The sequence below is a fragment of the Agelaius tricolor genome, unplaced genomic scaffold (assembly GCF_023055355.1).
Source record: "Agelaius tricolor isolate 1412-34295 unplaced genomic scaffold, bAgeTri1.0.p SCAF_15, whole genome shotgun sequence".
NCBI classification, from domain to species: Eukaryota; Metazoa; Chordata; class Aves; order Passeriformes; family Icteridae; genus Agelaius; species Agelaius tricolor.
This window is the reverse complement of record NW_027269275.1, coordinates 3,628,550-3,655,350: the sequence shown is the minus strand read 5'-3', so window position 1 is coordinate 3,655,350 and position 26,801 is coordinate 3,628,550. Positions and strand designations below refer to the sequence as shown.

At 43.4% G+C, this 26,801-nt stretch overlaps 1 long non-coding RNA gene across 3 annotated transcripts in view; it reads left to right on the top strand.

The window, feature by feature from the left end:
• LOC139596196 (uncharacterized) overlaps positions 1–26,227 on the top strand; it is a 91,802-nt gene extending 65,575 nt beyond the window's left edge. For all 3 annotated transcript variants that reach the window (XR_011681272.1, XR_011681271.1, XR_011681270.1), the window contains exons 4-6: positions 20,558–20,713; positions 23,550–23,660; positions 24,109–26,227. This is a non-coding gene — a long non-coding RNA (uncharacterized lncRNA). The remainder of the gene's footprint in view (positions 1–20,557; positions 20,714–23,549; positions 23,661–24,108) is intronic.
• The last annotated feature ends 574 nt before the right edge of the window (positions 26,228–26,801 follow it).

Below are 26,801 nucleotides of genomic sequence, written 5' to 3'. Positions count from 1 at the left end.
CCAGAGCCCTTTGGCCAAACCCAGGGAGGAGGGGGCACTTCCCACAAGGCCCTTTCTGGTCAGGGCACATCAACACTGCTCTGCCAACATGGATCTCAGCTGGATCCATAACTGTGTATCCCTGGGAGAGTTTCTTGATTTAGAGTGGTTTTATCCAAATAATAAAGGTGCTGAAGTGCGTGCCTGTGCTAGCCCAGATTTGCCTGAAGTGTGCACTGGCACTTGTGTGCCAAAGCATTCCATGCCTTTGGCCCTGCAGTGCCTTTGCCATGGTGTTCTTCAGAGACAGGCAAGTTCTGCAGCTGGACCAGCTGTGGGAAAGGACTCTAAAGCCTCCCAGCCCAACACTCAGTGAGACAGGACACTGGGAAATCCAAGTGTATTTGTATGGATTTGGAGGGGAGGGGCTCACATCCATGCTGGAGAGTGTGATGGAGCATGGAAGCTCATGGGAGGTTATTGGCCACTTCCAGATTTAGAGTTATTGGATCAAATCTGGGGGCTGGGCAAGACAATCTCCAGAGGTCCCTTCCAACTGTAAGCATTCTGTGATTCTGTGAAATTTGGTAATTCAGCCACCACAGAGGAGGCTAACCCAGGTGGAGGCTTTGTTTTGGTGTTAGCCAAAGAGTTCTTGATATTGCTGAATTTTTAAAATATACAATGCTTTCTCTTATTTATAGCCTTCTCTTCGTTTTGGCTATTTACCCTTTCTTGTCAAGTGTAGTTGAAATAAATAATGTGATACAGAAGGTAACTGAGAGTCTGTCAGGCTTTTATCTATCCTCTGTTGTCTATGTGGAGTTTTGCATATACAGAGGTGATTAGTGACCAAATGACCAAGTGACATGGATTTTAGTCCCTTATTCAATAAATTCACTCAGCTTTGCACAGATTCAAATGAGATTCTCTAGTTTTTTTTTGGGGGGGGGGGGAAAGAAAGAACTCAACACATTAAAAATGTATATCCAGTAGTTCATCTGCTTAAAAATATTACATGGAGGGAAAATAGAAGAGCTGGATACTGTTCTGACTAAGGGAATTTTCTCTGGGAGCCTTATCTACCTGTTGTGCTTATCTGTTCTCAGGAATTACAATGTGGTTAGTTTACAGTCTATTATGCAAAGTTGCGTGCAATGTGTTAATGATATTGGTAATTTAGTAACTCTGTTCTGCACTAATTAGTAAAACTGAATATCATATTGCTCATCCTGGATCACTTTCAATGCTGCTGCATATTTGTTCAGTGTTTTAGCTCCTCTCATTAAAGCGTGTATGCACAAGTCAACATCCCTTGTGAGCCTTGGGAAGAAACCCAAAGCCCCCAGCATTTTATTGTGTCTGTCATATTAAGCAAGAAAATAATCTGGTGGTTTGATAAAGAGATTATTGTGGCAGGACATCTTCTGTGGGCTAGGGAGTAGAACTGTCTAGAATCCTTTTCCATCACCTGTCTTAAATGTAGGGTAAATGACAAAGCTCTGTATTGGGAATGTGGCTGAGAGAGGTTTTGGTACAGTAAATCCAATTATACCCTCACATTTAAATGTTTTGGGTAGAGGTAGGTAAAATTGAAGGTTACACGCTGTAAAATCCCTGTCATGTTTATTCCCAGTGTTATAATTTGCAACAATTTTTAAAAAATTAAGCATACTTGCCTTCTGTGAAGTTATTGAACAGAAAAGGTTTAGTGCCACAGTAAGAAAAAGCAGCTATTTGGAAATGGTCCTACCTAAATATTAGATATGGAAATTGTGTCAAATATGTACTGTGCTGAGTTCTCTCAAGACCACTCTGAAATGCAGATGGGTTAACACTTAAACATCTTTTGGGAAATGGGTGGATGCTTCACTTAAGGACCTAATAAGAGACCTGTTGCTTGTTCCCACAGCTTGAGTATCGACCTAGACTCCCCAGATTTTACAAAGTACACAGGACAATCCAATGAAAGGATTGAACAGCCCTCTGGGAGGAACTCCAGAAGCTGAGAGAAGACCTGAATTGGTGTTTGAGGTTGACAAACTCAACTGGATCACACAGAGACCTTGAAATACTTAAAATATCTGATGCCAGATCTTCATGTGGAACAAACATTCTGTACTCCAGTACACCAGCAGAGCCTTTGGGACCTCAGTGTGTAGTGATGTACATGGGAACCCCACATCAGCTTGGTTGGTTCTGAGCTGGTTATCAGCACTCAGGTAGAGATATAGAGGTGATATTCATGAATTAATTCACTATTATATATTCACAATAATTCACTATTCTCTAACAGTTTTGCCTTCAGAGTTCAGCAGCACTTAAAAATTTTAAATGTAACATTCAAATTTAGTGGAGCATAATAGAGGAAAAAAAAAATCTGTGGAACAGATAAGAGATCCATCAGAAAAAGGAAATAATGAGCAGAGTAGGGTGACAGAGCAGCTGTGTCACTGAGCCCTCAGCAAGGCTTTCAGTGGGAACTTCACTGAGGGAAGGCTGGGGCAGTTCCCACTGAAATCTGTGGCAGTTTTTCAGACAGGTCAGTAATTCCTTTCCCCCCAGCACTGGTATAACTCAGTCACATTTCACACTTGCTGAAGAGGGAAGCAAGCAGCTTTGTTGGAGCTGATGCTGTTTTCACTGCAGTATTCTCACTGAGCTTTCCTGGTACAAAAATAGGAGTGGGACTGTACTCAGCAGGCTCAACCTCTGCCCTGAACATAACAGGATTTACCTGTTGCCTTGGGCATGAGGGCTTGGGTTAAGTCACCAGCTGCAATTCTCACCAACTTGGCATCCTCATCTGGAAAGCTCCCAGCCCAGCCTCCAGTGCCCAGTTGGTACTGCACCCTCAGAGGGCTGGCTGAGGTGCAGTTTACCCTTCCTCCTGCTCTCTGTGACCCAGGCATGGGCAAGGCAGCCTCCACACACATCTTCTTGGTCCCACAGTGTCTTTGCCATGATTGGAACTGTGCTGAGAGGATCTGTGTTCTGTAGAAGCCTTTGGCATCATCTCTTTGTCCTCCTGCATTGGCTGCTACTCATTAAGTCCTGAAGAGCACTTTAAATTTGTAATGGATAGTTTTTCCTCTTTCACTTGACAAATACTTCTACCCTAGTCCAGAACAGGGCTGTCTTGTATTTGCCAATGGGGTTCTTCAAAGTGGATAAGCATCATGCCTTTACCCATTTTCAAAGCGAGTGAGTAAACCCAGGTTCTGTCAGATTCTAAATATCCAGAAGTGATTTTTCCATATGATAGTTGTTCCTGAATTTTGGGCTTCTTCTGGTTTTGTTTGTTTGTTTTGTTGTTTTGTTTTTTTTTTTTTTTAATTTTTTTTTTTTTCCCCCTCTTCATACAAATATATCTGTTCCTGTAAAAGTGTCATCAGATCCAGGGTGGGGTAAAGCAAGAGGAAGAGCTCCACCCAAGCTTAGTGGTTAGGACACTCATCTGAGATGTGGGAGATCCAGATTCAAGTGAGTGTTTTCCTGGTTCAGAGTAGGGACTTGAACCTGCTGACTATGGAGTTGAGGATTCAGGGCTTGGTCTCCCAGCATATTTGAAGGTTTTAGTTTTATTTTGTATGGTGTTGAAGGCAAATTTCAAACACTGAAATTATTTTGCTGGAAATGAAGTGTCTCTTTTGAGGCCAGCCCTAATTCCCTACATGGCAAACCCAGCCAGGGCTCTGAGAATCAGCCTTTGCCATGGATTTGGACATGAACATTTGGAGGCAGAGCCAGAACTGAGTGTCCTTTGGACCCTGAGGGTGGGTGTGCAGCAGTTACCTGTGTGTCTGCTCCACATGAGCATCCTCCAAATGCCAAACCTTCAACCAGAGGTTGCCACCATGTGCATAGATACAGAAGAGCTAGGGCAGTCTTTCTACAAATAATCTTAAGATACTTAATGGTATCTTAAGATTATTTGTAGAAATGGTATCTTGTGTTTTCCTGTTTGTCATCTTTCACTGCATTCACAGAATTCACAGAATCACTGGGTTGGAAGAAACCTTCAAGACCATGGAGTCCAGCCCAGCCCCAACCCCTCAACCAAACCCTGGCACCCAGTGCCACATCCAGGCTTTGTTAAACACACCCAGGGATGGGGACTCCCCCACCTCCCTGGGCAGCCATTCCAGCCATTGCATTGGTTCCATTCACAGGGATTCAGACTCTCTGCTGCATGTTGGGGCACACATAAAAAAGCTGCACATTTAAGTAGCTGTGCTTGAAGCTTTCAGCCCAGCCAACAAATCAAGGAAGGAGCTGATTGAGAGCTTAGCTGAACACAAAAAGTAAAAGTGAGCTCATTGAACAAATACTACCACTTCTGTGAAATTCTGATTAGGTGTTTAATGCCTGACAATATGGTTTGTTCTTTAAAAAAAATAATTGTGGTTCATTCTGATGTGTCCCCACATTTTGGTATATTCAGCTGACCTATCATCACTTCAGGCAAGCTTTCTCACAACAAGTGACCACTGACTTTTTCTCTATGAAGGAAAATTCTGCTTTGTCTTTACTGAAAAACAAACTTGCATGAGTGTGTAATTACACCTGGAGTATTTTCTGAGGAAAAACTTCCTGGTGTGGAACTAAGTTGGATTTTGTTGAACTAACACTCCACAGTTTAATGCATGTCTTTTTGCTACTTGGCTAGTATTTAGTAAGAGAAACTGTTTTGGTTTCTGAAAAACTAGAAGGGATTCCAGGTAAAGAGAAATTATAATGTGATGAGAGACACTGAGAAAGAACATTTATGTTTATAAAGCTGAGCTATAGAAATGGAGTGACTACTTACGTAATAGATCAGCCTCAGCTGGGGAATGGTAATTTGTGCCTCTTTATCTTGAAGATCTATCACTTTTAATGAAGGATAATAGCACTCACAACAGCCACATACATGCCTGGAAAAAGCCCATCTGTGTAGGTGCAAAAAATTTGCCTTGCCTCGGGCACATACACTTGAAAAATTGAATGCTGTGGTTATAGGTTGGTTTTGGCAGAATCCAGAAGAAAAAAACCCACACCACACAATGCCAGTATCTCATCAATTGTAACTCTGTGACTCTTTAACCCTTTGATTTGTTTTTTCCTAAATTTTTATTGTGCACACCACAGTAATTTTGGAGTTACATGTTGGAATTACCACAAATTTGAACAACTAAAACCATCTCCTGGTACAAGTTTGGTTTTGTGCTGCTAAAATTGAGACTACGCTTGTGCCAGAAGCTGTTTATCATTTACACTACTGGAGGTAGCACCAGAAACTGCCTGGTGCTGGGGGCAGAGGCTGTGCACAATGTGTGTTTAGGATGTGAGTGTGCTGCAGAGCTGTGCTGTCCTTGCTGGCAGAGCTGGCACTGAGCCTCATGGTGGCTGCAGCTGGCAGCCCTGAGAAAAGGACAGACAGACACGTGTCAGCTGCAACCAACCTGGGGAGCCTCTGGTGAGAGACACCTCACACTGTGCTTCTGATGCCTCAGGTTTGAGCTTTTCTATTTTTCAGATTCTGTGCTGCTTTAGTATGTGGGTCTGGGCTTCACATCAGGGGATGCTGAGCTCTGTGCACAGAGCAGGGAGACAAAACAATTCCTGCTCCAGCTGGGCACCAAGGACAAATGACCCAAATCTCAGCCCAGGAGCACAAACACCGTGGGCTGGAGAGAGAAAAACAAGGATGGGACTGCAGGGGCTAAAGCTGGAATGGGACAATGAACTGCAAGATGCAAATGGAGCAGAACTGATCCCAGGGAGAGACCCTGGGAGCGCTCGTGCATTTTGGGACCATTTTGGGTTGTGCTGCCCAAGGTGGATCTATTGAGGCTTCTTAATAAATCCCTACTTTATTCTTTAGCTCTGTCTAGTCTCTGCTCTAGGTCAGCCTTACAAGGCATCAGTTCCACCTTTGCCCTGTGGGATTACTGCACTCTGGGCACACTGAGGCTGTTCAGCCCCTCCAGCAGCAGCAGGCTGCACAGCAGTGATGCACTCACCTTCCTGAGCAGGGGCTAAGAGATTAATAGAGAGACAAGAATTATGGGCAGCAGGAGGTTATGGCTTCCCTGCAAATATCCAGCAGACTGACTGCTGAAACCTCCACCAGGGAGCTTTTACAGAGCTGGGTAACTTTCTCCATCACAGCTTTTTGTGGAAAGGAGACAGGGAGAGCTGAGTGCTCTGTACATGTAACCTCTCTAGCCCTGGTCTTGCAAAGAGACTCTTTCTGTTTCTTTACTGCCTTCAAAAGCAGCCAAGTCATTGCAGATCTCCTTGTAGGACTGGGGTCCTCACTGATCCTGATGGGCAGCTACCCAACATAACTGCTCTTACTGCCTGTGGGTTTTAGCAAGATGGTGTTCTAGCCCAGCATCACTAGGGATCACACTCTGAGGTACTGCCAGTTTTGCTGCTGATTTTAACTGAAATATCTCTCACCTCCGTTTTCTACATGGACTATCTGTTACTGATTAATTCCTAATTCAGATCAGAGTCTCTCCTGTGAGTGTCCGTCCTGCAGCAGACCTGTCCCCCTCTCTCTGCAGTGACCCAGCAGCCCCATGTGCAGGACACAGCAGTGGCTCTGCAAAGCAGGGCCAGGCTGCACCTGCCCCCCAAGGTGTGAGTAAGCATGGCCATGGCACTGTGCTGGGCTGCTGGTGGCACCCCAGAGGGTGGCTCTGCTGAGATTCTGTCCTGTCTTACCTCAGGACAGAGTTCTTCATCACATACCACCCAAGTCCTGCTGCTGTGGGCCAAAAGGGGCTTAGGTGCTCAAGGTTTGTTTGTCTTGTGTGTGCCAGTTGTCTTTCACAGAGATTTCCTCTGGCTGTAGCTGCATTGATGCACTAATATCCACAAAAACCTTTTCTTTCACAAAAGCTTTTTCTTTTTTCACAGCTATCTTCTATAGGTACCTGAAAAGTGCTTTTTGTGCCTACTAAACCCAAAAAACTTCTAAAATGCCTGATCAAGACTGGGTGTTTTAGCAGCAGGAATTGAGGAGGAGGCTCTTGTGAGCACACCTGTGGCAAGAGGACAGTGTCCCCAGCTGGGCTATTTCACACCTGGCGCCCTGCAGTGAGGGTTTTATTTCACATCTGGTGCCCTGCAATGGGGATTTCCTGTGACCAAATCCTCATCCATGCACAGAGGAGAGACACAGGTACTTGATGGGAGATGCAGCCTAGCCAGGACATTTGCCTGCATTTGAGACATGGTTAAGCAGTTTCCAGATTTCCAGATTAATTTTCTTATTCTCAATTGAACATACCTTGCTTTTCAATCTTTTTGGTTTGTCCCGGTTACTGTAATTTTCTGTGGAAAGGCCAAATAGAGATATATTTGTTCTTAGTGTACCTTTTTCAGGACAAAACCTCCAGCCATTTTATGAGGATTGCTTCTTATTGCTTCCATTAGAGGCATCTCTGAAAACATCTCCATTTTTCCATTTAGTAAGAACAGCTCATCTGATAATCTGTCCAAAATATGACAGTGAGAGGTAAAGGATTGCTGTATTCTTGCTTTTCTCTTTTTTTTCCTATTTTTTTTTTTAATCTCTATTTAGGACAGCTAATAATTTTTGCAGAGCACTATGTGAAGAAAACACATTTGTTAGTGTGTGGTTTTAGAGGGAAGAATTTCTTTTGTGTATGCTGCTTCCCCAAGCCAGAGCAGTAGAAAGCTTTTCTACTCAAGAGCCTCTGTAAGTACATTGAATTTAAGGTGTTGGTTTTGTAAGATGGTTAATTATTTTTATTTAAAAATACATAAACAGTTTAGCTGAGTTATTTAAAATCCATTTGGTTTCATTATAATAGATATTTAGTTGCTTGCCATTCACAGTGTATTTCTCAAAATAATTTTCTCCTTTCTGTCATTGCTAGCTGCTTTTGTTTCTGTCCAAATATGAAACATTTTAAAATTACATTAAAATGGTTTAAAATTAGACTATATCAGTATAATTTGGAAAATATGTTAGATTTACTCAGTCTAATGAGTCAGGCCTACTTTCTAGATGCTTTTGATATATTTTAATATTGTATCTGAGTGTTAGTATCTCAATGAAGTAAATAAAAGGAGAAGGAAAACAAAAAAAATGCTCAGTTGAAGTAGCAAAAAATAAAAACAATATAATTATAGGAACAATTAGGAGCTGATTCTGTGTTATTTTCCCCTTAAATTCCCTTTCATTTTGCAAAGATTTTTCTAGACTTTACCTAGGTAACATTCCCCTTTCAAGTTAAAGAAACATAAATTTATTCAAGAAGCCTTCAACTCAGAGTGGAGATTTCCATTCCTTAACTCACACCAAGGAGCTGTGCTCATGCATTCAGTACTGTTTACAAAAATGGGCTAATAAGAGAAAATAGCTTTATCATTGTGGCTTTCCTTGTGGTCAGCATCAGCACAGGAGAAGGAAGGGTATGGAGGAAGGGCAGTCACATTTCAGCAAAGGCTGCAGAGCAAATCTTGCTGTTAGGTGGGTGTAAGGCCAGAGCTAACTGCCAGCTTCAAATGGGAGGAGCAGAATCACTCTCTGCATCCAGAGAAGAGGATCTGGTGCCATATCAATAGAATTATTCTAGGGAAGTAGGAAAAAAAAATCTAATGTACTGTTTCTGCTTGCATGTTTAATTTGCTTTTGCAAGAGACAATTTGGGGGTAAATTTTCCCAGGTGAGTCTCTTTCAGTCACTGCAGTAGGATTTACACCTCTGTAGTTGATCCAAGGTTTGTGCTCCAGCTGCCAAGCCCTGAGCAACCTCCTCATTATTTTCCACCATGGATTTATGCACCAGTTTGCCATTACTTGAGCTAAGTACCCAATGCATATTCCTCTGGTAACCTAAATCACTATATATATATATATGGATAGCAATGACCTAGAATCATACAAATCTTTCTCTGGTCCCTCCTCACAGAATCCATGGGTTACAAAATGAGGAACTAAATATAAAAATTGGGAATGAGACAATTCTGTTGCCCTTGACATATGAACTGTACAGGGTCCCATGTGTTTCTAGCAAAGGGCACCACAGAAACTCTGAAAGGGCACCACAGTCCTGCACAGAGCTGGAGTCAAAAAGTCTGGTGGTCCCAATGATGCTTGCATGACAGGATCTGGGGGCAACTGAGGTCCTTTGCCAGCTCCTGTTTGGATGGGCTTGTGCATGAGTGATGGGTTTGTACCATCAGTACAGGAGTATTGATACATGTGAAATGCCTGCTGTTGCAAAACATTAAATTGCATTATAGGAGATCTTTTGGATGAATAATTTGCAATATTCTTTTGCCCAAAGGGCCCTGTCTTAAGGTCTTTTACCTAGCTTATGTTCCCAGTGACACTGAAATGAGAGTTGAGGCAACTGTGTTTGGAAACCGTACAAAGAAAACATATGTATCCACTTTGCTCAACATGGGTGTCTGAAGAAATGTTAAAAGGTGTCCAATATGCAAATGTTTGTTTATGAAACATTGGAGAGAATTTCACAATGGCATATCATAGCAACCTAATTTTCCATTTGAACCCTTGTACATCAGATATGAGCGCCATGGGTATCAGCTCAGCACTGCCTGGGGTTGCCTGGGGTGACAGCAGAGATTCTCAGCCTGCAGCACCATCCCTGCCTGAGCTCAGCCAGGTGTGCTCCTCCTGACAGAGGTGCCCAGCTGGCTCTGCTGCCCCAGCTGTGCTCAGCACCTGTGCTGCTGGGGCGTGTGCAGGGCACAGGGCAGCTGACACCTTGGGCTGGTTTTATGGGAGTGGGCTCCCACATCACTCTGTGCAGTCTCACAGGGATTAGGGCTTGCACAAGGGAAGAGGTGACATGATCAGACCCACCCCTTGCAGCAGCAGCCCTCACTCAGTGCACCTTGAAACCAAACATGATGCTGGTTTGGGTTTTTTCACTGAATCACAGAACTTTCTGATCCCACAAGGATCATCGAGTCCAGCTCTTGAGCGAATGAGCCGGGCAGGGATGGAACCCACAAATCCTGGCATTATTAACACCATGCTCAAACCAACAGAACTAATCTCAGGGTCACTGTTGGCTCAGTGTTAGTGCAGGTAACCCTTCAGCACAAAGTGTGAAACTGGATCCTGGCACTGAGAATGAGTGCAGGCTTCCCCGGGCACCACGAGGTGGATTTCACACTATGATAAGATCTTCACCAGCATGACTTACTACAAAGTAGTAAGTAAGTAAGTAAGTAATCTTCACCAGCGTGACTTACTACAAAGTGTCCAAGGATGGCTTTCTCTCTCCAGCCTTTCCCCTGCTGCTCCAGCCCAGGATAATAACCAAAGGCTGGCAAGCAGCTGTCTGCAAACTTCATAGAAATTCTCCTAATTCTTTGGCATGTTGTAGGAGAACTTCTTCTCAGTTTCTGTCAGTTCTGTTTTAGAATGTGAATCCCATTGCCAAACTATGATACAGCATTCAGCCTGCATTGCAGCGTTTCCGGCATCACGTGGAGCTGCAAACTTTCACTTCATGCCAATGTTCTGCAAGCTAATGGGTGAGCTTTCTAAACTCAGTGTTCTGGAAGCATGGAGGTATTTTGAAACAAACCCTAAGCGGATAAAAATAATCATCTAGTATTTTACTCCCAGTTAACCTTTTGATGAGAAAAAGGAATAGAGTCTGGCAGTGTAACTGAAAGTCCAGTTGGTCTCAGTGGTGCTATTCATGGAATAGCCCCTCTTCTGTCAGTGAATCAGAACCTGCAGCTGATTAAATAATCTCTAAATTCAACATCAATGAACAGGGAATATGCACAGAGGAGCCATAATTACCACACAGGCATAGACCAGGGTAAGTGGACATTTTTTGGTAGTGCACTTCTTAATTATTGATCCTTAGCTAAAGTCCTAAAGCTGTGGGTGCAGCTGAGACAGGAGTTGATATATTCTGTAGGTCACCTCACCTTTTTAGCATTTTTAGCTTTAATCTGAGAAATACTCTCTTTCTGGCTCAGTCACTCTGTAATGATTCAGTGCAAATTTGAACAGTGGCTCCCGAAAATGTTGAGAAAGCCCTTCCTCCACTGTCAGTGGGGTAATAGGAATGTCCCACAATCACAGAAGGGAAATCAACTTGTTTCCCTTCCCCCCTGTCCTTCTGGGTGAATTGTGGCCTCTGAGCTGTTATTGAAGGGGGGCTGAAGGCAGTAAGAAGCTGGCCATGTTCTGTAGGAGGCCCCTCTGCAGGGGGCTCTGAGGGTCCTGATTTGCTGGCACAGTGTAGGGGAGATGGAGGCAGCTCCTGTGACTCTGCTGCACAGATCCAGAGCTTACCTGTGCCCAGATCAGGCACACTAGCAGGGCAATTCAGACCAAAAGCAGCTGGGACTTTGACAATTAGGGTCTTGTTTGTCCCCAGGCAGTGAGTTCTGTCAAACATGTTGTTAGACTAAGTTTTGTTGAATCAAACAGAGAATTTCCTGATCGTATTAAAATTAACACGATACAACTTTAAATTCAGTCCTGATGTGACTCATAATTGAATAGGTTCATCAGGAACTTACTCTGCTATTATATATCTCAGCTAGTGGCAAAAAGTGTGTAGACATGTGAGAAATTGGTACAAATAGTGAAATTTGAGTTCTAGATCTCATGGTAGGCAGAAGACTAAGCTCTCTTCCTAACCTGATTGATATTTGCTAATGACAGTTCAGACACTTGGTGGTGTTTCAGTATCATTTGAAAATTCATTTGTATTTTTAAAGTTCTTACATGAGATGTCCAAGATTCTCTTCTCAGGACATTGTGCTGTGCTGCTGACTTGAGCAGGAGCAGATGGAACAGATTTGAAGAAGCAGCTCCTCAACTGTTGAGTGCAGGTGGATGTTGGATCCTGGTGTTTCTTTACTTTACCAAAATTACCTTTGGTGACATCCAGTAAACTGGGAGCTGGGGTGGGAATGGGTTTTCTTGGGAGCAGTTTGGTTCTTTTGGATTCCAGGGTAGTCTGAAAATGTCAGAAGCTGAGCTGATCCTCTTGTTCTGGAACAACTTTGGGGTATTTTGATAAACTGGTAGTAGGAGGTAAAGGATGAAAAAATAATTACAAGGAACATGGTGAGAAATCAGTTCTGTAAAGGTGGCTGAGTCCTATTTTTCTCCATCAGTTTGCTGCCCTTGCTATTTGTGTAATTCATTGCAAAATCTTTCTGACAAGTCTTTTGTTTGGTGGGGAGGACAGAATTATGAAAGGGCTTTGTTGAGCTCCTAATTCCCCTAGCTGTCCTGGTGTTGACACCTAATGTGCCAGAGCAGCATGACAGTTAAGATCAGCATTCACCAGCAGATAATATCAGTAAAGATTTGATTTCCTATGCTAATCAAATGTGGTATCACTGATATCTGATGACAATTTCTGTCTTTTTAACAATCTTCCCTCTGTGGAAAGCCTGGAATACTCAGCTATAGTTGCATTCCTGGAACCATTTATTCACTGCACAGAGATGCAATTAGATGTTGGCTCCAGTTAAGTCAAGACTGAGCTGTGCCTCAAGGACTCAGCCAGCCAGCTGCTGAATCTTTATCAAAGTGACACAGACAGCCCCATCCCTGACAGGGACAGTGAATACCCCTCACAGGAACATGATCTTCATCCTAAGCATCCCTGTGTACCCTGGAGCACACAGAGGGAGAGGTGCCTGCAGCCCATCCCCTCTGCCCCCAGCAGCTGGGCAGGGACCCTGTGCTGCAGGTTCCAGGAGCAGGGGGATCCATTTGGACAGCTGCAGGACATGAACAGGGGGAAGAGAAAAAGGGCTGTCTCTGGGCAAGCATGTCCTGATTTATAATAGAACTATATTTATGTTAGTCGTAACCACATTATTCAATAAAATTGGGGTCAAGAATTGAATGAGTCTAAAAGAATGCAAAAAATAGTTTCAAAATTCCTATTATAAATAAAGACCTGGTTTAGAGGTTTTGTGAGAACTCCAGAAGCTGAAAGGGTAGTAAACTCCCAGTGTTTTCCAAAAGACAATGCCAGAAAAACCACAGGAAAATTCCTTTCAGTGGAGACTGACTGCTTTAATTTTTTTTTTCTTTTTTTGGTGCTTGTTGGTCTCCCATGCTGCCCTCACTGCCAATTTATTTTCACACTATTTCTGTGCAGGCTGACTGGTTCATCACTGGTAATTCTAACAGCAGTGAAGAGCAGGGTCCTGCAGAGTGTGGCAGCCAGGAGGGGCAGTTTCCATCCCCTCAGCATGCACCAAGGTGTCAGCAGCTGTCAGGCACACACAGCCATGGCAGCTCCCTCCACACTTATGCTGGGTTAGATTTCCAGCTGGCAAATGTCTGTATTTTCCCCTGGCTGCATTTTGGATGGCTGGCACTGGACTGAGGCCAGTTTACATTTTTGTGCTACCTAGAGCAACGTTTGCTTGAAGAGTTCCCAGTATTTGCCTAATTTTTCCTTGCTTCTTTGCTTATGCTCTGCCTGGTAGGATGATACCAAGCCCATATGGAAGCTGTGCCCTGGCACACCTTTCAAAACATGAATTTTACCAGGTTTAGCTCTGCCTAAAGGGATGCTACTTCCATCAATGAGAACTCATTTAAAACATGAATTTTACCATGCTTAGCTCTGTCTAAAGGGATGCTACTTCCATCAATGAGAATTCTCCTGACTATTGATTCTCTTTATACTTTTTAAGCAAATGTGAAGTTTTCCCCCTTCCCCAAAGCTTCTCTTTCTACCTACTCCTGCCTTCTTCTTCCATGATACTCTGGAGAAACTCTGACAAATACTGATCTGCAATCACCTTTTAAGGCTGTGTTGCCATAACTAAAGAAATTGTCTTCATTTTGACCAAAAAACTCACCAGAATGTGACTTGTAAGCTATAGTAATGCAGCTAACATTTTACAGTTAACCTTTGCCCTTCAGTTAAAGCTGTTATCTCAGGCCCAAGCCAAGGGTCATAGATAAAACCTTCCTGGTTTTTTCCACCTCTTGAGCTGAGTTGCATCAGTGAACCATTAACTTAGTAGATTATTTACTGTTACCTTTATGGAAGAAATGCACTGTACTTTTTCTGCATTGCATGGGTTTGATTTATGTGTGGCCCCAGTTCTGTAGGTTCCTCACTGAGGCAGGGCCTTCATACCATAGCAAAGTAAACAGGCAACCAAAATTTGCCAGACCAGTGGTCAGAACAGAGAAATTCACATACTTTCATCCTCATATCTTTTCTATTTAACATGCACCACTAATGGTGCTGATTTGCACTGGCAAAAAGACCTAATTACAGCAGCTTTAGACTGAGATAAGTGTTAGCCTCAAGTCAAACTGCAAAGGATCTGAGCTGTGCCTGGGTCCTACAGGGAGCTGCAGCCAATTAATTGTAGCTCTCTGCTCTGAGGCCAGGTTACAAGCTGGCCCCAGCAGTGATTAGAGCAATATTAGAGCAGAGATTGCCCTGCCTTGGGGCTGCTGTAACCATGACCAGTGGCCATTGTGGCCTCTCAAACCATGGGCCACCCCTCTGTGCCCTTGCTGTGGCCTTGCAGGGGCTGCAGGAACCCTCACCACCTCTGCCAGGGTAAAATACCCAGGCTGAAAATGAGTGAGCTCTTCCAAGGGGGCAGTGAAAGTGAAAAAGTGAAAGTCTCCAAAAATCTCCATGAAAGTGGAGAGGCCATGGGCTGGCTAAATCATCCTCCCATGGGGCACTCAGCAGGAAGAGATAACACAGAATTACCAGTGTGCAGGAGACATCTGCCAGCAGGAACCCCCTTTTCTGCTCCTTCACTGGCAAATAGAGCCTTCCTGGCATGAGGATTTTCCACTTCCTCCCAGTTCCACCAGCCTATCTCTCAGTGTCAGATTTTACAGCAATTTTTTGGGGGGTGGACTTCCCCATTTCTTCTCCTGCACGCTCCTCTTTGCTGTTGCCAAATGTCATCTCCCCTCCCAACATGTTGGAGCTCCCCAAAGCAAAGGGAGTGGAGTGTGAGGAAACAAAGGGATTTGCCTGATTCAAAGTTTCATTTGGTCTTTCAATCAATTGAGAAATAAATGTGATGTCCCCCCCACTCCCTATAATGACTGGGCCTGTGCATGTAGGTCAGGCATCTGGAACTGGATTTTCCAATGGTTGGGAAAGAGCCTAATCCTTCAGAGGAGATTTGCAAGGAGGTGTGGAATAAAAGGGATAGGTTCCCAAAGCCCTGACAGTGGTGATTCACTCAGCTCTGCCTTTTACACATGCCCTTTAGAGGAGGCCAGAGCTCCTAGAGAAGTGTGGTACAGGCCAGCTTTGGCTGCTTTTTATGAGTTTACATTGATTTCAGCTCTTTTCTTGACAAAGCAGGGCTCACTACTGCCTGCTTTCTGTACTGTGGAGAGGGGTAATTTTAATTTCTTTTGACAAGCAGGTTTAGCTGTGCACAGCCTTGCTGCTTTGCTAATGGGGACAGCTGGGTCTGGCAGGGGTGTGAGGGGAGCAGAGCAGGAGCTTGACCCACCTGCTCTGTGGTTTGGAGATGCTGCAGAGGCTCTGCATGCTCTGAGCAACCCCCAGAGGGCTTTGGGCTGCTTTTAGAAGCAAATTCCCCTTGGCAGCAGACATGGCTGGGGACAACACTGCTGGCTGCTATCTTGATAAATCTAATGTACCAAAACTGGCTCAGTTTCTGGGGGCAAAGGGGAAAAGGAGGACAAACAGAGAAAAAGTTGGGATCTCACTATTTCCTGACACACAGAGCTGCCTTAAGCACATTGCTGCTGTGCCTTGGGCAGCAGTGTTCAGCTTGAGCCCAGGTTATCCAGCTGTGCCAGGGGGACACTGATCTGTCTTAAAGCTCCAGATTAAACCACACAGCTGGTGGCAAACTAAATCTGGTCTGCTGTCCTTGCAAAGCCCAAGAGCACACCCCCCTCCTGCTACAGGCCCAAGATTTCACATCTCTCAGGTGTGGCCCCTCTTGCCCTCTGCTCTGATGCTGCTCAGAGCCCTGGGCAGCTGAGGAGTTCATGGCCTCACAGGCTCCACTGAGGGCTTGGGGCACACAGCACCCACCATGCAGAGCCCTCATCCTGCACACCCAGGACATGGCAAGCACAGGTAGGACCCCCCTGCCCCTGTCCTGCAACTTGTGTCAGCATCTCCAGCAGCCCCATCATCCCCACATCCTCTGCCAGGCCCCATCTCCTGCTGTTGGCACTGTCCAGATGCAGTGCACCCTCAAGGCTCTTTCCAGACAGTTTATGAAAGTTGAATGAAGTGTTAGAATCTGAGGCTAATGCAGACTACTCTGTACATTTCCTATCCCCAGCTGCTCCAGAGGAGATGTTGTATCTGCACCTGGCTGTATGGGACAAGAACAGCCATGTTATCCAAATAATAATATCCAAATAAGAATGCCCCTTTGCCCACCCTGAGCTGTGCACAGAGATGCTGCAGGGGAGTCAGAGGAAGCAGGCAGAGAAGGGAAACAAACCTCTCTGAGAGCATGACAGCCTCATCCAAGTCAGACTCAAAAGTCCTATTTGCTGCATGGATATAACACCCTTCTCTTTCCTCTTTCCCTGCCTTGTGGTGTTGTGAGCATGAGATGAGAGATGAGAATTTGACTCTACGTTTCTCAGAAGGTTGATATTATACTATATTATATTATTTTATATTATATTACATTACATTACATTATATTATATTATATTATATCGTATTATATCGTATTATATCATAGTATATCATATTATACTATATTATATTATATTATATTACATTACATTACATTACATTATATCATATCATATTATACTAAAACTATACTAAAGAGAGAAAAAAGATACATCAAAAGATTAGAAAAAGAATGCTAATGAAAGCTCATGTCTGACTCCTCAGAGTCCAACACAGCTGATGGTGATTGGCTATTAATTAAAAGCAATTCACATGTTTAGATAAACAATCTCTAGACTACATTCTAGAGAAGCAAAACGTGGAGAAGCTGAGGCTTCTCATCTTCCCAGGAGAAGAAATCCTGGCCAAGGGATTTTTCAAAAAACATCACAGTAACACAGCCTAGATACCCTTCACACAAAACAGCCCAAATCAGTGAACCTGCATCTACTTGGTTGCCACAGTAAATTATGTTGGGTGAATTTTAAGTAACTTTAAATGCACTCACTGAATCAGCTTTGAAGCCATAATAAGACCAGTGTGTCTTTGTGAGTGGTTTTGGGGTTGATGCTTTTTGTTTCCAGCTATAAGATGGTTCTGTGCTCCAGCCCTTGCTCTGGCCATGCTCATTTTCCCCTTTTTTAAGCCTCCTTTGGATGTGTAGATGATGACTGTGTGGCTTCCAGTGGGGTTGTAGAGGAAATGCTCAGTCCTGTCCTTGGTGCTCGTGGTGCTGCTCATAATCAGTGTCAAGATAACAATCTGTTCGTGTTTCTCCAAAGGAATGAAACTATAATTTTCCTCTGCATGACTTTAGCTCTGAAGAGGAGTTTGTTTTGCCCCTTATTACAATAGATGATTTCAGAGTTGAGCAAGATAATGAAAAAGTTGAGGTTAAGTAAGGTCAGGAAGAGAAAGCCCCTGTGGCCCTAAGTGTCTTTAACAGGTGGATTTTAAGTTCCTTTTTCCTTCTCAGGAAGACACAAATAATTCAATTTGGATTTTCCCACAGCTTGAAACCTTTATTATTACTGTTTTATATTTTATTCTATTCTGTTCCTCAGAATTTTTATATTTTATTCTATTCTGTTCCTCTGTGTTATTTTTAGCTGCCTGTTGCTCTCTCCTATGAATGCAAAAGATCATGAAAAAACCTTCAGCTGCAGAGCAGGACTGGGAGATGTAGTCAAGTTCCACTGTGCTGCTGGCTCTGTTGATGGTGGTGCTGTCTGACAGCTCAGTTCATGTGTAAGAACTCCTGCTCAGGGGTATGTCTTGGGAAGAAGGCAAATTTATCTTTGGGCTATTCTTCTTCTGCAGGATTTGTGGCATGGCCTAGATTTTTTCCCCAGGACTTTTCTTCCAGAATTTTATAAAGGGGAAACATTGTTTTTCAGGAAATAAGATATTTCATGTTGACCCTTCCCTCCCACAGAGGCTTTGGCTGGTGATATTAATTGCTCAAATTCTGCAATTTGAGAAGGGAACTTCAGCTATTTGGAAGGAAAAAGCAAACCCATGCTCTTTCAAGCTCCTTCTTGCCATATTCATTGGCAATCAAAAGAGTGAGAACATAGATCTGTATTGAAAATGCAGGTACTAAAATTCTGCACACAGGATTTTTCTTCTCTGTGTTTAGATCTACCCTCACTCATTGTGCAGCAGTTCCAATGAAGTCAGTAGGTTTTACCCTACAGGAAAAAATGCACAAAGATGCAGGGTTTGCACAGAATCCACAGAACTACAGAATTCTGTAGTTTTTGCTTTAGGGACCACAGTGATCTCTTTGTCAAAGCTGGGAGCAGTGCACATCACCCTTCTAATTCCTGCTCCCCTAAAACAAGTGCTGTTCTACCTCTTGAAGGCAGGGGGTACCAGTGCATTCCCCCTCCAGTGCCGTTTCTGTGGGACTTCCTCTGTGAAAACTTGGTAATTTCTGAGTTCACTGTGTCTCTCATTCACTCATCTGTCTTTAAAACCAGTTTCATTTATGTATTACTGTTTCTCTCATTCACTCATCTGTCTTTAAAACCAGTTTCATTTTAAGTATTGCTTAATCAGCGCTGTTCTTATTTTTATTTTTGGATTTAGAATTTTAGACCTGTGAGGTGGCTCTGAGCAAGCCATTGCTGAGATCCAGGGAGCTCCTGGGTCCTTGGAAGTGGAGAAAAACTGGGATGACTCCTCTTCTGTTTGCTCTCCTTGCAAACAGAGCAAGCTCACCTGTGCCCAAAAGCAGGCTCAGGTCAGGGGCTAAGGCTGAGCACCAACACTGGAGCCACACGACATCACCAGGAAATACTGGCCTGGATTTATCACCTGTTGTGCTATTAGCTTTCATTTTAGCTGGGCTTGGAAGAGGAGATATGGCAGAGGCAGTGACTGAACACCAGCAGGAGGATGGGAAGCTCAGGGAGGCTGTGCAGGCAGGGCTGGGCTGGGGTTGTGCAGCAATCCTTGGCAGGGCTGTGAGGGCACTGGAGGGCATGAATGAAGTGCAGGCACTTGTGTGCATGCCTGCTGCTGCTCTCAGTCCCATTTACATTTGCAAATGGCTAATGATGTTTTCTGGTTTATTTTGGTGTGAATAAGGAAGTGCAGTGCACAGCCATCCTTACAGTCAGCCATTTTCAGTTCTCCTTTTTTGTCTTGTCCTCTCTTGGACACAAGAACTCCTGTGAGTGTCTGTGGCTTAGAGGCAATCCATGATCACTTCAGAAATCATAGGAGTCCTTTAGTTGAACAGATTCTACTGGAAGACTTTGTTCTGATTTCAGTAACAGAAGTATGCAAATAATGGAAATAATTAAGAGCAGCATGCACTTTTTCACAGAACACTTTCAAGGAACTCTTTGCAGTTCCTTAATTTTCACATTTTACTGCAAATTTGTTGCTACAGCTCTGATATTACATTTGAAATCAGCATCTTAGACATTGGTAGGATTACATCAATTATGGAAGGGAAAAATCATGAGTCTAGATGCAGTGATGAAGGGTAGAGTAGGAAATAGTGCTGAAAGATAAGCTGGCACCACAGCTTGGGCAGCAAGAAAGCTGCTCAGTTCCATGGTTGGAAATAATGGTTAGGAAGGATGTTTGCAGTGACTGAAGCCTCCTCACTGGTGTGATTTTAGAGCTAAAGTGGCCCCCATATGTGGAATGCTTTTCCCCAGGATAGGTTGGTCCTGTTCTAGTGAGATCCAGGTAGCAGGTGTTTATCCTAGACCTCTGATACTGAAGAGCAACCTGCCTTTGGGACACATGTGAAAGGTCCAGGTGGGAGAAGAGGATAGGTGGTGATGGAAAATGACTGAAGTTTGACTTGAGTTCCAGTGAATTCAGCTGAATTAGCACAATGGTCCTTTGAGGGAAAGTCCATAACATCTTTGCAGTCCGTTCGATTTCCCAGCATCATTCAGTTGCACAGGATGAGGTTGTTCTCCTGCTTACCTCCTCACAGCACCACAGTATTGCTAATAGCAGGGATCCTCTGGTTCTTTTACTAGAGGACCAGATTTTTAAAGCCAAAAATTTGGGATCAAACCCATGTGAATTAACCCTTAGGCTTTTCTTTAGGAGACCTCATGAATAATTAATTATTCACATCAGCAGTATAAAGATTCTTGATTATCACTGCAAAGTGGTTTTATAATATCTTCATCAGCTCTCAGCATTATATTAATCATTCTTCCCATGCACAGTGAGGGTCCAAGCCTATGGAGGCTGTCTCAGTGTTGTGGCTGTTGAACACCCATGGACATTTCCCTGTTCAAGTGTGGGCAGGGTAGTGCTGGGATGGCTCTCAGTGCCTGGTGTTTCTGGGCTAACTTCACTAGAGTGAGCTACATTGAGCCCTGGCCATTTTCCTCTGTGTCTGTGTGCTATGATGTGTTCCTCCCCTCCTGTCCTCTCTCCCTGCAGTGTGTGCCTGCTCTCTCAGCTGCCCTGGAGCCCCTTGGTCTCTGTTCTGCAGCTCCCTGGCTGCAGACTGAGCAAACACAGCAAAAGTGAGAAGAGACAAACCAGCTCTCTTTGGTGAGTTTCTAACATGAAGAAGAGAGAAACCAGCTTTATTTGGTGAGTTTCTAATGTTAATGTAATTTGGATCAAATATTGTTAAGAGAACCCAAGCTATTGGCAGGACAAGTCTTGCAGAAGATAATTTTGTCACCAAAATAATTTGCCAGGTTCTGGTCGTTTTTGGTAACAAAATTGGACCTGCCAGCTTCTGACTGAACTGGCAACAATGAACAACTAACCCAAGGCCTGAGGGTGGCTGTAAGTTGTCTTCCCCAAGGATGTAATGTACAATTTTTCTTAAAAGTTTTATTCTGTTTTTGACATCTTACATGCATATTCTTCACAATCCAGATTCAGAATTTTTTCTTAAGAGCTCTGAATGAATGCTGCACCTGAAAAAGGCACTTGTTAACTTTTACAGGCTCTTAACAATATTCTACTCAAAGGAGTAGCCACAATAAGCAGGACCTGCACAAGTTATAGAGCAGTGTTTAAAGCTACCCTGGTGGTTTGCACTGATTATGCAACCCATTCAAATATACAGAAGATTTGTGCTCATTAGCAATTTCTGACTGAAGTCAAACAACCACAGTAAACCAAATTTCAGATGCCAAAAGTCAAACCACAGCCAGACTTGTGAACAGTAAGTACAATACACAGAGAAGGATTTTGAAATGTTGTTTTAGTCAACTTTTCATAGTAGTGGAAGTGATGTTACCATTTAAAGAATTCGAGGTACAGAATGTCAGTTGCTGAAATGCTAAAAATAAACCACAGCACCCTCATTTTCACAGACTGGGAAATCAAAGTGAGGTGACTTGGCTGGGGAGGCACAGTGGCCTCTGGCAGGTCAGGCTGCATCCCAGTTATCCAAATCCCAGTGTTAGTGTTAATCAATAAGAGCTGCTGCTTTCTGTGTAGCATTCTCTCTTGTATAATAATTGCAATCTGAAGTAATTTTCCCATGTTTTCTCAGCTGGGAGGGCTCTAAGAACCAGCTCTTTTTCTCACTAGGTGACAGTTTTCCTTACTTCTCACTAGGAGAGGTGATTTACCAGAAGTGCCCTACAGAGAGAACAGTACTTGCTGCTGGGAAGTTTCATGTTCAAGTGTCCAAGCCCAAAACCACAATGTGCTATTTGCTTTAGACAGTCATGAGATAACATGTTTTTTCTGTTGTAAGCTGTTAAAAATAAAACAAGGATGCAGAAAATAAATGTTAGAACAGAAGGAGTGCCCTGACTTTCCACTCAATTAAAACAGCAGAGTGGCAGCCATTGGAGCTGAACAGATGTAAAATTCAGGGATTGATTTATTTGTGTCCAGATTTAAAGAGTGAGTTTAACTGTGTTTCTGTTCATGGCACAATTTCCCTACATTCCTAAAATTCATTTTTAAATCAGCCCTGTTCTGAGCACCAAGTTGGGCACTGACAGTGCCTAGTAAGCAGCAATACAAATACTAAAATACAAAACTGTCTACTTGGTTCATGTCTCCTGTTTACCACCTAACTTTTGGTTGAAAGCTGCTCTTACAGCAGGCCTCATATCACAGGGCTTGGTCTGCAAGTGCCTCAAGGCATTGAGTTCATTGCAGTTCAAGTAAAGCAGGGTGGCCAAAGGCAACTGAGTGTGAGCCATGTCTTCATCTCCATTATGGCCCTTGGTGTGTGGCAGCTGCCATCCTGGACAGTGATCTACTAAAAGAACTGATTTCTTCAGCTAAAATTTGGTGATGAAGCAGCTGCTGAGAAAGACTTATGCCATTTGTGTGCTTGAAATAGGGAAGGAGAGAGGAGCATAAAAGACATATTTCTCTCAGGACTAAACCAGAGAGCTCCTCTTTGGGTGCTGTCAATAAAACATGCCTAGTGCTGGTTCCCAATAAGAACATAAAACAGTAAAAAGTTGTTGTAATTTGAATTAGGAGTGATTATCACTAATTAGGTCCTGGTCCCAGCCTAAAACATTTGTCCTCAGAGCAACAGGTATAAACTGGTTTTTTTGCATGTTAGGAATTCACTTCCAGAGACAGACAGGTTGCCCTCTCCTTGCAGGGTTTCTATGATTTCACTGAAAAGCACGTGGCTCCAAGGCAAGTTCTTGAAGGGCTTCATGCTGTTTGAGCAGGCTGAAACCATCACCACTACCTCTGCTGCTGTGTGAAATGAGTGTGTTGGTCTGTACAGGACAGAAATTACTATTTCCCCTCACCACAACTCACAGTGAGTGAGAGGGCAGATGCAGAAGGTGCAGCCCAGCAGGTGCAGAAGATTTCAGGCTGTGTTATCTCTGGCCATGGACTGTCCTGTTTCCAGGAACTCTTCTGATGGAGGTGATAAGGTCCTGCCAGTAACTTCTCTTTATATAAAGGAGTTATCAGCAGTGTCTCACCAAACTGCTTTGTAATTGCATTCATTTCTAGGAAGTACAGGAGGAAATAGAGACACAGCTTCATGTCTGTTACATATTCTTCTTAGGGGACTGCATCCATTGTATCATATTTGCTGCATAGATGATAAATGTAATGTCCTATGAAAGGGTACTCAAATAAATCAGTCCTACAAATGCATATGAGCAAATCTGCTGAATCCAGTGACACACTGGCAGGTGTGAAGATGGTTGCTTTTTCTCAGGGCTGAAATGACCTTCCAACATTTCAATTTGTGCATCTTTTGAATCCTTTTTAGATGGATACCCATATAAAAAAGGTGTCTTATAGAATATATGCATTAGAAGTCCCCCATAACCCAGCCCAAATCAGCACAAATTTGCAGAAATATCCCTTTATGCATTATTCTTTAAATTAATTGAAAATGAAGTTTTTCAAAATTTCTGTCCTGAATGTCAAGCCCTGTTTTGTTATTAACTCTCAATCTCTGACATCTTTCTAGGCATGGGCTGAATGAGCATTGGGGTTTTGCAAGCAATCAGGTGTGGAAACTGAGAAATAAAGCCTGATCCAAAGGCCCTTCTTTCCAGCTGGCCTTGAACATTTCCATCAGGTGAGAGTAACCAAGGCCATTGTTCCTCCTGAGATCTCACAGCCCATAACTGCATTGAGCTTCTCACAGCAGAGCTCCTGTCCTGTGGCAGGCCCCTGGCAAACCTTCACTCCTTTTGTCATTATCTGTGGACTCCTTCTGGGAATTTTTGGTGCAGGCAGACATAAAAAGAGACAAAAAAGAAGAAACCCGATTTGTAAATGAGTTGACACCCAAAAGTGAAGGGAAGGTCATTGTTCCAGAGCACTCTCCTTCTGGCAGACTGTTTGGGGTGGCTGGGGTTCTGTGCCAAAGGAGGCAGGTAGTGTGCTGCTGTGTGAGGACAGGGAGGCTTTCAGGAAAATTCTACCAGGGGATTAGCATTGTCAATTGCTGGTTAGGCTGCCTCAACCCTTTTCTTCATTCTCACTCCTTATCTGACTCCATTGATGGTATTTTTCTCTTCCAGATTCTCTGCTGGTGTTCCTGCTGGAGCACATCTCCTCCATCTCTCTGTCCATCACCTCTGCCCCTGGCTGGATTGGGGTTTGTTGTCCCCCTCTAGAACCATGAGTTGTGCTCTGTGCTGCTTCTGCTTGGAGTTCATCTTGAGTCTGGAACTGTTGCACTTTGGGCCAGCTCCTGCACAGGGTTCTTGCTGTCATGTGGAGTCAGAGGAAGGCTTGGGGAGGTAGCCAGGAGCCTGAAATCCCAGCTGTGAGATTTGCCAAAATGCCTGGCAGCCGTGAGGGGCAGGCTGGCTCAGGCTCCCCAAGGCTGACAGATCCCAATGTCCAGACACTGACCCCATCCCAGAGCTGCTGGAGGAGACCCCACAGCTTCAAAACCAGCTGGGTCTGAGGAGCACAGCCCCAGATCCTGCTCAGGCCACTTACAAAAGGTCTGTGTGTTGCAAGAGAGCTGCAGACCACCCTTGGGAAGCCTTGATGGACAGCTTCCCTCCTCCTGGCCCCACAGCATCACCCTGAACTCAGCACTGCTGGGCCAGAGGCCTTCCATGAATTAGCCTGAAACACAAATGCTTGTTTTCCTCTTGCACTGAATAAGGAACTGACAATATTTAATTGTCAATACCCCTCCCCTGAGAGACGTGCAACAGCATTGCTCCTCAGGGCATATTCCCCACTGCTGTATTTAGAACAGTTTGAAAAGACCAAACTTTAAAAAAATGAATCTTTCCAAAAGCTCCCCACCCACCAGTACTCCTCTGCCAAAATGCAGTTTGAAAAAAATGGAAAAGGACAAATTTGAACACTCTGATGAATGGGAGTTCAAGATGGAACCTGAACATCATAATTTTTGCAAGTGTTCAAGGATAATGGAAAGCCATGGTGATGATGTTGATCATGCTCAAAGAGGTCCCTTGTTGGAGATGCTTGTGGTGTTGTCTCTTTTTGCAGTGTATATTAAAGGTGAAAATGTCAGTTTTCTTCAGTGTTAGAGAGTATTTTTCTTTCAGCTTCTCAGTGGATGTTTTAAATAAAGCTGCACATCAGTAAGTCTGCAATGCCAGCTGCAAATCCCTTGCACAGAGAGTTTAGCTGTGTTTCTGTTATGATACTTTCACTTTCTGCAGATATTATTTCTTAGTTATTGGTGAACATTTACTACAAAACATCAAATTGTCACTTTTGCTGCATTCAGTATTTGTAAAGAATCGGTCACTTATATAAATGTCATCACCTCTGATCCCAGGTGTCACAGACAGTGCTTGCCCTGTGTGTGCATACTTTAACTAAAGCAAGAGATAATACCAAGTAGTTATATCAATTTATGAACACAATCAAAGGAGGCTGAAATTTCATTATTGGATATTTCCTTAAAAATTTACATGGAGAGAATTCCTTTCTGCAAGTTGTGTCAAATACCCTATAAGGGTCTGGAGACTGGGTGGAATAAGAGTTGAATTTGTAAGTACAGGGGTGGATGCTGGGTTAGTCAGTGCTTGCACTGATCAAATTTAGTGATTTGAATTTTACATCTTGGAAATAGCTATATTTGTGTGAATTGCACAAATACAATATTGGAAATATCCATATTTGTGCTGCTGTCGTACTTATTCAACTCAGGCTCAAGCAGTCATTTCTAAAGTTGTAGAGACACTATTTGAGTCACTCTGATTTGACACTATTTTGCCCAATCTCATGGCTAAACCATAATTGTAATGAATTCTGACATCACTGAATCCTCTGCATCACCAGTGATATCTTTGTAATTAAAGGCAGAATTTAATCTTCAAATTTTATAAGGCTGTAACAATTACCTTTTACCCATGCACATGAAATACTGCATCAAGCAAATCTATAATTAGTCAAAACTAAAACAAAGTGCATTTCTATTATTAACAATATTGCATAAAAGTCTCAGTGCCACAGCTAAAAAATCAATGCCAAGTAATAGTTCAGAGACAGTTGCTGCTATAAAACTTTTGACCTTAGTTACCAAATGTACATACAAACAAATAAACTAACCAGACAGAGATAGTCCCCTAGGAGCAATCATTATTTGCAAAATTTTGGGGGCTTTAAGCCAATCTGTAAAGTTAATGAAATAAAAAGTTCACTTGTTTATGCCAGCTTATTAATCAGTGCCCTTTTTTCCCATCTGAAAGGTTTAAGTTTCTACTCAAGATACCTGGTTTTGTGTCCTTTACAATAGATATTGCTGACTTAAAGGTGCAGGAGTCAGAAGTGTTTTGCTGAAGCATCAGGGACAGCGCTGTGTGTTTGCAGTGAGTCCATAAGGCCCATCCTGCCAGATGTATTCTTTAGCTATAACTGTCCTCTTGCTTAGCTATTGCTTCATGTTGGCTTCAACAGTGCTCTGCTACATTGTCTGATCTGGGATCCCTTGGCTGACTGGTTCATGTGGGGGTACCAGTTGTGGGTTTCTCTGGGTCTGGATTGAAGGCACTTGAGGTCGTTCATGTTCACACTCAGGTGTTCATTATTTCTTATCAGTAAAACAGTCTCACTGCTGTGAGTTCAGCAGCTTTTCATTAGCAGGCACAAAATGGCCAACAATCTCTTGTTCCAAGCGCTTTTAAGACTAAACTATCCAATTCAGAGCTGACACCTGGATTATTTTCCCTTTTAACCCAATAACTGATACCAAAGAGCCCACAATGGGGACTTTTCTGCC